A 12,331-nucleotide genomic window follows, 5' to 3' on the forward strand; every position below is an offset into this window, starting at 1 on the left:
AGGAATCACACCTCGTTTTAAGCTTGCTTATTGTCAACGTTCCCTTTTCTGCTTTTATCTTAACAAGAAGACTTGAATAATACCAGAGAACTACGACTCATTCGTCTCCCCTTCCGATTGCCTGACAAACGCTGTTCTCACCCTGCAAGGCAAAACCAGATAATAACTCAATGTTTACCGTCCCTTGGAAAGGTTGAGCGAGTATCTGACCTCTCTTTCTGCTCAATCTGCTTCCACATAACGAGCGTTATAGGGCTCGAGCAGTGGCACCTTGGAGATTTTAATTTCTTTCCTCTCAAAACACTATAGCTCCCAGATACCTCGGCTCTCAGGAAAATGAGGTGAATCCTCAAAACCCCAGCCACCACTCACCATAAACTTCCTTTTCTCATGCTCTCTGTTCAAATGATACAACTTATCTTGTACTTAAAGTGAAAGTGAATGCAGGCAGACTTGTTTGATAGATTTGGTGACCTTGATTGGTTGGGGTGGATAAAGAAGTGAACCTGGTGTCTCAAGAAGTAGAATCAGGATGGGGATGAGGAAAAGAGAAATTGAGCATGGACCACAATCACAGGTTAGAGAAATACGTGTCATGAATGAAATCATTTTAAAAAGTTGACTTCTAGCAGGCATTATTTTTCAAAATTGCAGACAAATTAAAAATGAATTTTGTATTGGAGGAACAATCACAGCACACAAGAGGTACAATCTACTTTAGAGGAATAGCATATTTGGCTAAGGCCTTTGTGTGATGATGCTATCCTTTTGCCATTTATATGAGTAATATTTTATTCAATTTGGTTGATCAACATTTTTTGCAGCTCTTCAATTTATGGCTATTCATGCGACTATACTGTTTTTATTATTCTTGTTATTTAGCAAATTTCTTTTTGAATACACTGATGTGAATGCATAGTTCACAAGTCAGCACATCATAATGCAGTGAAACGAATCGTCCCGAAGGCGATGTGATCCTAGGGACCCGGAGGAGTCAGACAGGAAGATTCTGAATAGAAGTGAATAATCTTTAGCAAGCGCCATCTTTAATCTGAGTTTAATTTTTCCTTTCAGTGTAATGATTTATAAAAGATAATGCAGTTGCTCGAGGTGAGGCTCGAACTCACAACCTCGGCAAGGCTCAGTGCAAGTATTGCTGTATAAGTACCACGCGCTAATCGATTGCGCCACTGGAGCTCACACATACACCATGAGTCCAACTGCGTGACCTAGAGGTGACTTAATAGACGACAGGATCGTCATCAACATACCGTATGCAAGATCAGCTCACATGCAAACATGTTACCCTGATTACTACAATTACAGTGGAACCGGAAAAGATTCTATAATTGTCCTGTAACATAAAATTCAGTCTTTTGAAAACCACATTCAATAATATCTCGTCAGTTCCGACAAAGTCTAGGGGAATCTAATTGTTATGTCTCATAAGCACAAAGTAGGAATTTAGCCAGAAAATGATATGTTGGACCCAAGTTGGGGGAAGGTGGGTAGTTGGATATCTTACTTCAACTGTTTTCATTTTAGCTACAGACTAGTGTCAACAGAGTACCTCGTGTGTACAAATGCTTTAAATCCTGTTCCAGGGTGGATGAAGTGGGTGAGTGGTTAAGGTGGCGGACTGCCCATACAGTGTGCTCTGCATGTGTGGATACAAATCCCACCATCGTCAAAGTCCGATCATGTTGGTTTTTGAAGGTCAGCACTGCTCCCAGTATAATTACGCTCTCTTTCGAGACACATCCAGAAATCGTTAGATGATCCCATCTGGCTAATCCATTGTAGCAAATACATTAAATAAAATAGAGGGTGTTGTGTTTATTAGAAAGTTAGTCTTTCATGGAGAGCCCAGAAGAATGTCTTTCCTTCAAGCATGGCCTTCTACTTAGTTTGGATATCTGGAAGGAATAGAAAGCAGCTCTTACTACTAAAGTGTCAGCTGTTTGAAGAGCCATTTATTTATGTCTGCCCTGCACTGACATATCCCTTCTGATGAGTAGTTTCCTGTAAATGTCTCAGATTGCAGAGATACTAACTACTGATATCCATATCCTGAGTAATGTGAGTACTTTAATATTCTCCTAAGAATATAGAGTTTTGCCACCTTCCACGAAAAGTGCCTTAAGAATGTAGTTTAATGTGTGCCTATATGTTGACATTCATAAGTACATAGGTTTACACTCATACTCTGAAAGTCACAGCTGGCCGCATTCTGCCTTAAGACTACATATGGCACTCTGAGATATGGAAAACCTCCGGCTTTGTAGCTCGGTGGCAAAGCACGGATTTTTTGGAACCAGGGGACACGAGTTCAATCCTCATCAGGATCTTCTGTTTATCTTTTAAATCTTAACTCTTTTCAAGTTATTTCACCTAGGAATCACACCTCGTTTTAAGCTTGCTTATTGTCAACGTTCCCTTTTCTGCTTTTATCTTAGCAAGAAGACTTGAATAATACCAGAGAACTACGACTCATTCGTCTCCCCTTCCATTGCCTGACAAACGCCTGACAAACGCTGTTCTCACCCTGCTAGGCAAAACCAGATAATAACTCAATGTTTACCGTCCCTTGGAAAGGTTGAGCGAGTATCTGACCTCTCTTTCTGCTCAATCTGCTTCCACATAACGAGCGTTATAGGGCTCGAGCAGTGGCACCTTGGAGATTTTAATTTCTTTCCTCTCAAAACACTATAGCTCCCAGATACCTCGGCTCTCAGGAAAATGAGGTGAATCCTCAAAACCCCAGCCACCACTCACCATAAACTTCCTTTTCTCATCCTCTCTGTTCAAATGATACAACTTATCTTGTACTTAAAGTGAAAGTGAATGCAGGCAGACTTGTTTGATAGATTTGGTGACCTTGATTGGTTGGGGTGGATAAAGAAGTGAACCTGGTGTCTCAAGAAGTAGAATCAGGATGGGGATGAGGAAAAGAGAAATTGAGCATGGACCACAATCACAGGTTAGAGAAATACGTGTCATGAATGAAATCATTTTAAAAAGTTGACTTCTAGCAGGCATTATTTTTCAAAATTGCAGACAAATTAAAAATGAATTTTGTATTGGAGGAACAATCACAGCACACAAGAGGTACAATCTACTTTAGAGGAATAGCATATTTGGCTAAGGCCTTTGTGTGATGATGCTATCCTTTTGCCATTTATATGAGTAATATTTTATTCAATTTGGTTGATCAACATTTTTTGCAGCTCTTCAATTTATGGCTATTCATGCGACTATACTGTTTTTATTATTCTTGTTATTTAGCAAATTTCTTTTTGAATACACTGATGTGAATGCATAGTTCACAAGTCAGCACATCATAATGCAGTGAAACGAATCGTCCCGAAGGCGATGTGATCCTAGGGACCCGGAGGAGTCAGACAGGAAGATTCTGAATAGAAGTGAATAATCTTTAGCAAGCGCCATCTTTAATCTGAGTTTAATTTTTCCTTTCAGTGTAATGATTTAAAAAAGATAATGCAGTTGCTCGAGGTGAGGCTCGAACTCACAACCTCGGCATGGCTCAGTGCAAGTACTGCTGTATAAGTACCGCGCGCTAACCGATTGCGCCACTGGAGCTCACACATACACCATGAGTCCAACTGCGCCACCTAGAGGTGACTTAGTAGACGACAGGATCGTCATCAACATACCGTATGCAAGATCAGCTCACATGCAAACATGTTACCCTGATTACTACAATTACAGTGGAACCGGAAAAGATTCTATAATTGTCCTGTAACATAAAATTCAGTCTTTTGAAAACCACATTCAATTATATCTCGTCAGTTCCGACAAAGTCTAGGGGAATCTAATTGTTATGTCTCATAAGCACAAAGGAGGAATTTAGCCAGAAAATGATATGTTGGACCCAAGTTGGGGGAAGGTGGGTAGTTGGATATCTTACTTCAACTGTTTTCATTTTAGCTACAGACTAGTGTCAACAGAGTACCTCGTGTGTACAAATGCTTTAAATCATGTTACAGGGTGGATGAAGTGGGTGAGTGGTTAAGGTGGCGGACTGCCCATACAGTGTGCTCTGCATGTGTGGATACAAATCCCACCATCGTCAAAGTCCGATCATGTTGGTTTTTGAAGGTCAGCACTGCTCCCAGTATAATTACGCTCTCTTTCGAGACACATCCAGAAATCGTTAGATGATCCCATCTGGCTAATCCATTGTAGCAAATACATTAAATAAAATAGAGGGTTTTGTGTTTATTAGAAAGTTAGTCTTTCATGGAGAGCCCAGAAGAATGTCTTTCCTTCAAGCATGGCCTTCTACTTAGTTTGGATATCTGGAAGGAATAGAAAGCAGCTCTTACTACTAAAGTGTCAGCTGTTTGAAGAGCCATTTATTTATGTCTGCCCTGCACTGACATATCCCTTCTGATGAGCAGTTTCCTGTAAATGTCTCAGATTGCAGAGATACTAACTACTGATATCCATATCCTGAGTAATGTGAGTACTTTAATATTCTCCTAAGAATATAGAGTTTTGCCACCTTCCAAGAAAAGTGCCTTAAGAATGTAGTTTAATTTGTGCCTATATGTTGACATTCATAAGTACATAGGCTTCCACTCATACTCTGAAAGTCACAGCTGGCCACATTCTGCCTTAAGACTACATATGGCACTCTGAGATCGGAAACCGTCTGGCTTTGTAGCTCAGTGGCAAAGCACTAATTTTTTGGAACCAGGGGACACGAGTTCAATCCTCATCAGGGTCTTCTGTTTATCTTTTAAATCTTAACTCTTTTCAAGTTATTTCACCTAGGAATCACACCTCGTTTTAAGCTTGCTTATTGTCAACGTTCCCTTTTCTACTTTTATCTTAGCAAGAAGACTTGAATAATACCAGAGAACTACGACTCATTCGTCTCCCCTTCCGATTGCCTGACAAACGCCTGACAAACGCTGTTCTCACCCTGCTAGGCAAAACCAGATAATAACTCAATGTTTACCGTCCCTTGGAAAGGTTGAGCGAGTATCTGACCTCTCTTTCTGCTCAATCTGCTTCCACATAACGAGCGTTATAGGGCTCGAGCAGTGGCACCTTGGAGATTTTAATTTCTTTCCTCTCAAAACACTATAGCTCCCAGATACCTCGGCTCTCAGGAAAATGAGGTGAATCCTCAAAACCCCAGCCACCACTCACCATAAACTTCCTTTTCTCATGCTCTCTGTTCAAATGATACAACTTATCTTGTACTTAAAGTGAAAGTGAATGCAGGCAGACTTGTTTGATAGATTTGGTGACCTTGATTGGTTGGGGTGGATAAAGAAGTGAACCTGGTGTCTCAAGAAGTAGAATCAGGATGGGGATGAGGAAAAGAGAAATTGAGCATGGACCACAATCACAGGTTAGAGAAATACGTGTCATGAATGAAATCATTTTAAAAAGTTGACTTCTAGCAGGCATTATTTTTCAAAATTGCAGACAAATTAAAAATGAATTTTGTATTGGAGGAACAATCACAGCACACAAGAGGTACAATCTACTTTAGAGGAATAGCATATTTGGCTAAGGCCTTTGTGTGATGATGCTATCCTTTTGCCATTTATATGAGTTATATTTTATTCAATTTGGTTGATCAACATTTTTTGCAGCTCTTCAATTTATGGCTATTCATGCGACTATACTGTTTTTATTATTCTTGTTATTTAGCAAATTTCTTTTTGAATACACTGATGTGAATGCATAGTTCACAAGTCAGCACATCATAATGCAGTGAAACGAATCGTCCCGAAGGCGATGTGATCCTAGGGACCCGGAGGAGTTAGACAGGAAGATTCTGAATAGAAGTAAATAATCTTTAGCAAGCGCCATCTTTAATCTGAGTTTAATTTTTCCTTTCATTGAAATGATTTAAAAAAGATAATGCAGTTGCTCCAGGTGAGGCTCAAACTCACAACCTCGGCATGGCTCAGTGCAAGTACTGCTGTATAAGTACCGCGCGCTAACCGATTGCGCCACTGGAGCTCACACATACACCATGAGTCCAACTGCGCCACCTAGAGGTGACTTAGTAGACGACAGGATCGTCATCAACATACCGTATGCAAGATCAGCTCACATGCAAACATGTTACCCTGATTACTACAATTACAGTGGAACCGGAAAAGATTCTATAATTGTCCTGTAACATAAAATTCAGTCTTTTGAAAACCACATTCAATTATATCTCGTCAGTTCCGACAAAGTCTAGGGGAATCTAATTGTTATGTCTCATAAGCACAAAGGAGGAATTTAGCCAGAAAATGATATGTTGGACCCAAGTTGGGGGAAGGTGGGTAGTTGGATATCTTACTTCAACTGTTTTCATTTTAGCTACAGACTAGTGTCAACAGAGTACCTCATGTGTACAAATGCTTTAAATCCTGTTACAGGGTGGATGAAGTGGGTGAGTGGTTAAGGTGGCGGACTGCCCATACAGTGTGCTCTGCATGTGTGGATACAAATCCCACCATCGTCAAAGTCCGATCATGTTGGTTTTTGAAGGTCAGCACTGCTCCCAGTATAATCACGCTCTCTTTCGAGACACATCCAAAAATCGTTAGATGATCCCATCTGGCTAATCCATTGTAGCAAATACATTAAATAAAATAGAGGGTGTTGTGTTTATTAGAAAGTTAGTCTTTCATGGAGAGCCCAGAAGAATGTCTTTCCTTCAAGCATGGCCTTCAACTTAGTTTGGATATCTGGAAGGAATAGAAAGCAGCTCTTACTACTAAAGTGTCAGCTGTTTGAAGAGCCATTTATTTATGTCTGCCCTGCACTGACATATCCCTTCTGATGAGCAGTTTCCTGTAAATGTCTCAGATTGCAGAGATACTAACTACTGATATCCATATCCTGAGTAATGTGAGTACTTTAATATTCTCCTAAGAATATAGAGTTTTGCCACCTTCCACGAAAAGTGCCTTAAGAATGTAGTTTAATGTGTGCCTATATGTTGACATTCATAAGTACATAGGTTTCCACTCATACTCTGAAACTCACAGCTGGCCACATTCTGCCTTAAGACTACATATGGCACTCTGAGATATGGAAAACCTCCGGCTTTGTAGCTCAGTGGCAAAGCACGGATTTTTGGGAACCTGGGGACACGAGTTCAATCCTCATCAGGATCTTCTGTTTATCTTTTAAATCTTAACTCTTTTCAAGTTATTTCACCTAGGAATCACACCTCGTTTTAAGCTTGCTTATTGTCAACGTTCCCTTTTCTACTTTTATCTTAGCAAGAAGACTTGAATAATACCAGAGAACTACGACTCATTCGTCTCCCCTTCCGATTGCCTGACAAACGCCTGACAAACGCTGTTCTCACCCTGCTAGGCAAAACCAGATAATAACTCAATGTTTACCGTCCCTTGGAAAGGTTGAGCGAGTATCTGACCTCTCTTTCTGCTCAATCTGCTTCCACATAACGAGCGTTATAGGGCTCGAGCAGTGGCACCTTGGAGATTTTAATTTCTTTCCTCTCAAAACACTATAGCTCCCAGATACCTCGGCTCTCAGGAAAATGAGGTGAATCCTCAAAACCCCAGCCACCACTCACCATAAACTTCCTTTTCTCATGCTCTCTGTTCAAATGATACAACTTATCTTGTACTTAAAGTGAAAGTGAATGCAGGCAGACTTGTTTGATAGATTTGGTGACCTTGATTGGTTGGGGTGGATAAAGAAGTGAACCTGGTGTCTCAAGAAGTAGAATCAGGATGGGGATGAGGAAAAGAGAAATTGAGCATGGACCACAATCACAGGTTAGAGAAATACGTGTCATGAATGAAATCATTTTAAAAAGTTGACTTCTAGCAGGCATTATTTTTCAAAATTGCAGACAAATTAAAAATGAATTTTGTATTGGAGGAACAATCACAGCACACAAGAGGTACAATCTACTTTAGAGGAATAGCATATTTGGCTAAGGCCTTTGTGTGATGATGCTATCCTTTTGCCATTTATATGAGTAATATTTTATTCAATTTGGTTGATCAACATTTTTTGCAGCTCTTCAATTTATGGCTATTCATGCGACTATACTGTTTTTATTATTCTTGTTATTTAGCAAATTTCTTTTTGAATACACTGATGTGAATGCATAGTTCACAAGTCAGCACATCATAATGCAGTGAAACGAATCGTCCCGAAGGCGATGTGATCCTAGGGACCCGGAGGAGTCAGACAGGAAGATTCTGAATAGAAGTGAATAATCTTTAGCAAGCGCCATCTTTAATCTGAGTTTAATTTTTCCTTTCAGTGTAATGATTTATAAAAGATAATGCAGTTGCTCGAGGTGAGGCTCGAACTCACAACCTCGGCAAGGCTCAGTGCAAGTATTGCTGTATAAGTACCACGCGCTAATCGATTGCGCCACTGGAGCTCACACATACACCATGAGTCCAACTGCGTGACCTAGAGGTGACTTAATAGACGACAGGATCGTCATCAACATACCGTATGCAAGATCAGCTCACATGCAAACATGTTACCCTGATTACTACAATTACAGTGGAACCGGAAAAGATTCTATAATTGTCCTGTAACATAAAATTCAGTCTTTTGAAAACCACATTCAATTATATCTCGTCAGTTCCGACAAAGTCTAGGGGAATCTAATTGTTATGTCTCATAAGCACAAAGTAGGAATTTAGCCAGAAAATGATATGTTGGACCCAAGTTGGGGGAAGGTGGGTAGTTGGATATCTTACTTCAACTGTTTTCATTTTAGCTACAGACTAGTGTCAACAGAGTACCTCGTGTGTACAAATGCTTTAAATCCTGTTACAGGGTGGATGAAGTGGGTGAGTGGTTAAGGTGGCGGACTGCCCATACAGTGTGCTCTGCATGTGTGGATTCAAATCCCACCATCGTCAAAGTCCGATCATGTTGGTTTTTGAAGGTCAGCACTGCTCCCAGTATAATTACGCTCTCTTTCGAGACATACGCTCTCTTTCGAGACACATCCAGAAATCGTTAGATGATCCCATCTGGCTAATCCATTGTAGCAAATACATTAAATAAAATAGAGGGTGTTGTGTTTATTAGAAAGTTAGTCTTTCATGGAGAGCCCAGAAGAATGTCTTTCCTTCAAGCATGGCCTTCTACTTAGTTTGGATATCTGGAAGGAATAGAAAGCAGCTCTTACTACTAAAGTGTCAGCTGTTTGAAGAGCCATTTATTTATGTCTGCCCTGCACTGACATATCCCTTCTGATGAGCAGTTTCCTGTAAATGTCTCAGATTGCAGAGATACTAACTACTGATATCCATATCCTGAGTAATGTGAGTACTTTAATATTCTCCTAAGAATATAGAGTTTTGCCACCTTCCAAGAAAAGTGCCTTAAGAATTGTTAGAAATGGGGTCTTTGGTTGACAGTCAGGTTACCCCCTGTTCAAGCAAGGACCCTCACTCTAGTTAGGATAAAAGAGAATCACCCTCAGCTAACCCCTGCTTACCCCCTTGGTAGCTTGGCAGAGCAGTAGGCTTAACCTCAGAGTGCTGGGCGTAAAGTATTTGTACCAACACACACAGTAACTTAATGAAAACACTACAAAATGACAACACCAGTTTAGAAAAATAGGAAATATTTATCTGGACAAAACAAGACCAAAACGACAAAAATCCAACATACACAAGTCAAGTTATGATTTTTTAAAGGTTTAAAATAAAAAGAGTCTTTAGGTAGTTGTAACAACACACTAGCGCTGCTAGCGTGTAAATGTACCTGGTTTGCGGCAAAAATAACCCCGCACGGGCGGTGTGCGTCGGAAATAACCCTGCACGGGTATATGCGTCGAAAACAGCTCGGCACGGCGAGGCGCGTCGAAAAAGCCAGCCACGCGACGGTCCGAAAGTCCCGCGGCGCTGGTTGCGATCTCTCAGCCTTCGTCAGCGATGCTGCGCGTCGTTTCTCCTACTCCGGGCGTCGATTCTCCGGTCGCGTTTCCTGCGGCGGCGTTTCTCAGCTGCGGAGCCGGCGTCGCGTCGTTTTCTCAGCCGCGATCGGATTCGCGTCGATCTTTTCTCCGCACGGCGCTCGGTGCGTGTATTTTTGTCCTTAGGCTGCCAGCCTCTCCTTTCAGGGTCCCAGGAACTGGAAGGGCACCACAGAGCAGAGTAGGGGTCTCTCCAGAGACTCCAGGTGCTGGCAGGAAGAAGTCTTTGCTATCCCTGAGACTTCAACAACAGGAGGCAAGCTCTACATCAAGCCCTTGGAGATTTCTTCTTCAAGATGGAAGGCACACAAAGTCCAGTCTTTGCCCTCTTACTCAGGCAGAAGCAGCACTGCAGGAAAGCTCCACAAAGCACAGTCACAGGCAGGGCAGCACTTGTTCCTCAGCGATCAGCTCTTCTCCAGGCAGAGGTTCCTCTTGATTCCAGAAGTGTTTCTAAAGTTTGTAAGTTTGGGTGCCCTTCTTATACTCATTTTAGTCTTTGAAGTCACCTTTCTTCAAAGGGGACTCACACCTTCTTGTGAGATCCTGCCTTGCCCAGGCAAGGCCTCAGACACACACCAGGGGGCTGGAGACAGCATTGTCAGAGGCAGGCACAGTCCTTTCAGATGAGAGTGACCACTCCACCCCTCCCTCCTAGCAGAGATGGCTAATCAGGAATGCAGATCACACCCCAGCTCCCTTTGTGTCACTGTCTGGTGTGAGGTGAAAAACAACCCAACTGTCAACTGACCCAGACAGGGAATCCACAAACAAGGCAGAGTCACAGAATGGTTTAAGCAAGAAAATGCTCACTTTCTAAAAGTGGCATTTCCCAACTCACAATCTCAAAATCAACTTTACTAAAAGATGCATTTTTAAATTGTGAGTTCAGGGATCCCAAACTCCACCTGTCCATCTCTTCTCTAGGGGAATCTACACTTTAATCATATTTAAAGGTAGCCCCCATATTATCCTATGAGAGAGACAGACCTTGCAACAGTGAAAACGAAATTGGCAGTATTTCACTGTCAGGACATATAAACCACATTACTATATGTCCTACCTTATCCATACACTGCACCCTGCCCTTGGGGCTACCTAGGGCATACCTTAGGGGTGCCTTACATGTAAGGAAAGGGAAGGTTTAGGCCTGGCAAGTGGGTACACTTGCCAAGTCGAATTTACAGTGTAAAAATACACATACAGACACTGCAGTGGCAGGTCTGAGACATGATTACAGAGCTACTTATGTGGGTGGCACAACCAGTGCTGCAGGCCCACTAGTAGCATTTGATTTACAGGCCCTGGCACCTCTAGTGCACCTTACTAGGGACTTACTAGTAAATCAAATATGCCAATCATGGATAAACCACTTACATACAATTTAAACAGGAGAGCATATGCACTTTAGCACTGGTTAGCAGTGGTAAAGTGCTCAGAGTTGAAAAGCCAACAGCAACATGTCAGAAAAATATAGGAGGCAGGAGGCAAAAAAGTCTGGGGATGACCCTGCAAAAGCAAAAGTCCAACACGACCCCCTACCAGCCTAAAGCCAGGGGAGAACAATCAATACCTTGATGTACTTCCCTGATTGGGGCGATAGAACAGGGACCCAGGCCCACAACAGCAGGGGCATGCTCCAGTTCTACGCCTTCCTGACTCCAGTTGGATCCCTCTGTCCATACTCTCAGGGCCCACTAAGCTAACCCATGGGGAACCCTTCTCCACATCTCCAGACACCATCTGTGCAACACCTAACTTTACTTTGCTCACAGATGTATTGCAATGGGCAAATAGTACCACCAGGGCCAACACAATGGTGTTGCCCACTCCACCCCTGGGGTGTGACTTTCGTCCTTCCCCCCCCAGGGGCAACTCTGTCCACCAGGACAGCAAGCCACAGTGGCCCCAGACAACTGTCAGGGATGAGAGCCCGACCTCAGGCCTCTCTAACCACTGTGACTGTGGAGAGTGGGGGGTGGTAGCCCCAGGTGCCTGGCACCCTTTGACCACTCTCTCTTCCACCAGGTCAGGGATGACAACCTGACCCTGATCCTCCCCTCTGGGGCTCTGTACCCTCCCTGCAGAAGCGGCACCCCCAGAGTCAAAAACTGTCAGGGTGCTTGTATAAGCAGTCCTGCACAATTCTTCCATCAGTGCAGGGATGTTAACCTGCAACTGATCCTCCAACCTGGGGTCTGTACCTTCAGGTTGGACCAGGGCCAGGGGTGAGGCTTCCCTCCCCCTGCCCTCTCTTCTGGGGTCCTGAACCACCCAACTAGGAGCGGCCCCCCCAGAAGACAACATGGTAGGGGCACTGTTAGCAGTAGCCCCTTCCTCCAGGTCAGGGGGGACACCCTTAACCTG

At 42.7% G+C, this 12,331-nt stretch overlaps 2 non-coding genes across 2 annotated transcripts; both read right to left on the reverse strand.

Moving 5' to 3' along the window:
* Positions 1 to 3,505: 3,505 nt before the first annotated feature.
* TRNAI-UAU (transfer RNA isoleucine (anticodon UAU)) lies at positions 3,506 to 3,600 on the reverse strand. The gene is made up of 2 exons: positions 3,563 to 3,600; positions 3,506 to 3,541 (listed from the first exon to the last, which is right to left on the reverse strand). It is a non-coding gene; the product is annotated as a tRNA-Ile (tRNA).
* Positions 3,601 to 5,908: 2,308 nt separating this feature from the next.
* TRNAI-UAU (transfer RNA isoleucine (anticodon UAU)) lies at positions 5,909 to 6,003 on the reverse strand. The gene is made up of 2 exons: positions 5,966 to 6,003; positions 5,909 to 5,944 (listed from the first exon to the last, which is right to left on the reverse strand). It is a non-coding gene; the product is annotated as a tRNA-Ile (tRNA).
* Between the last annotated feature and the right edge of the window lie 6,328 nt (positions 6,004 to 12,331).

This window comes from Pleurodeles waltl, chromosome 6 (genome assembly GCF_031143425.1).
Source record: "Pleurodeles waltl isolate 20211129_DDA chromosome 6, aPleWal1.hap1.20221129, whole genome shotgun sequence".
NCBI lineage: Eukaryota > Metazoa > Chordata > Amphibia > Caudata > Salamandridae > Pleurodeles > Pleurodeles waltl.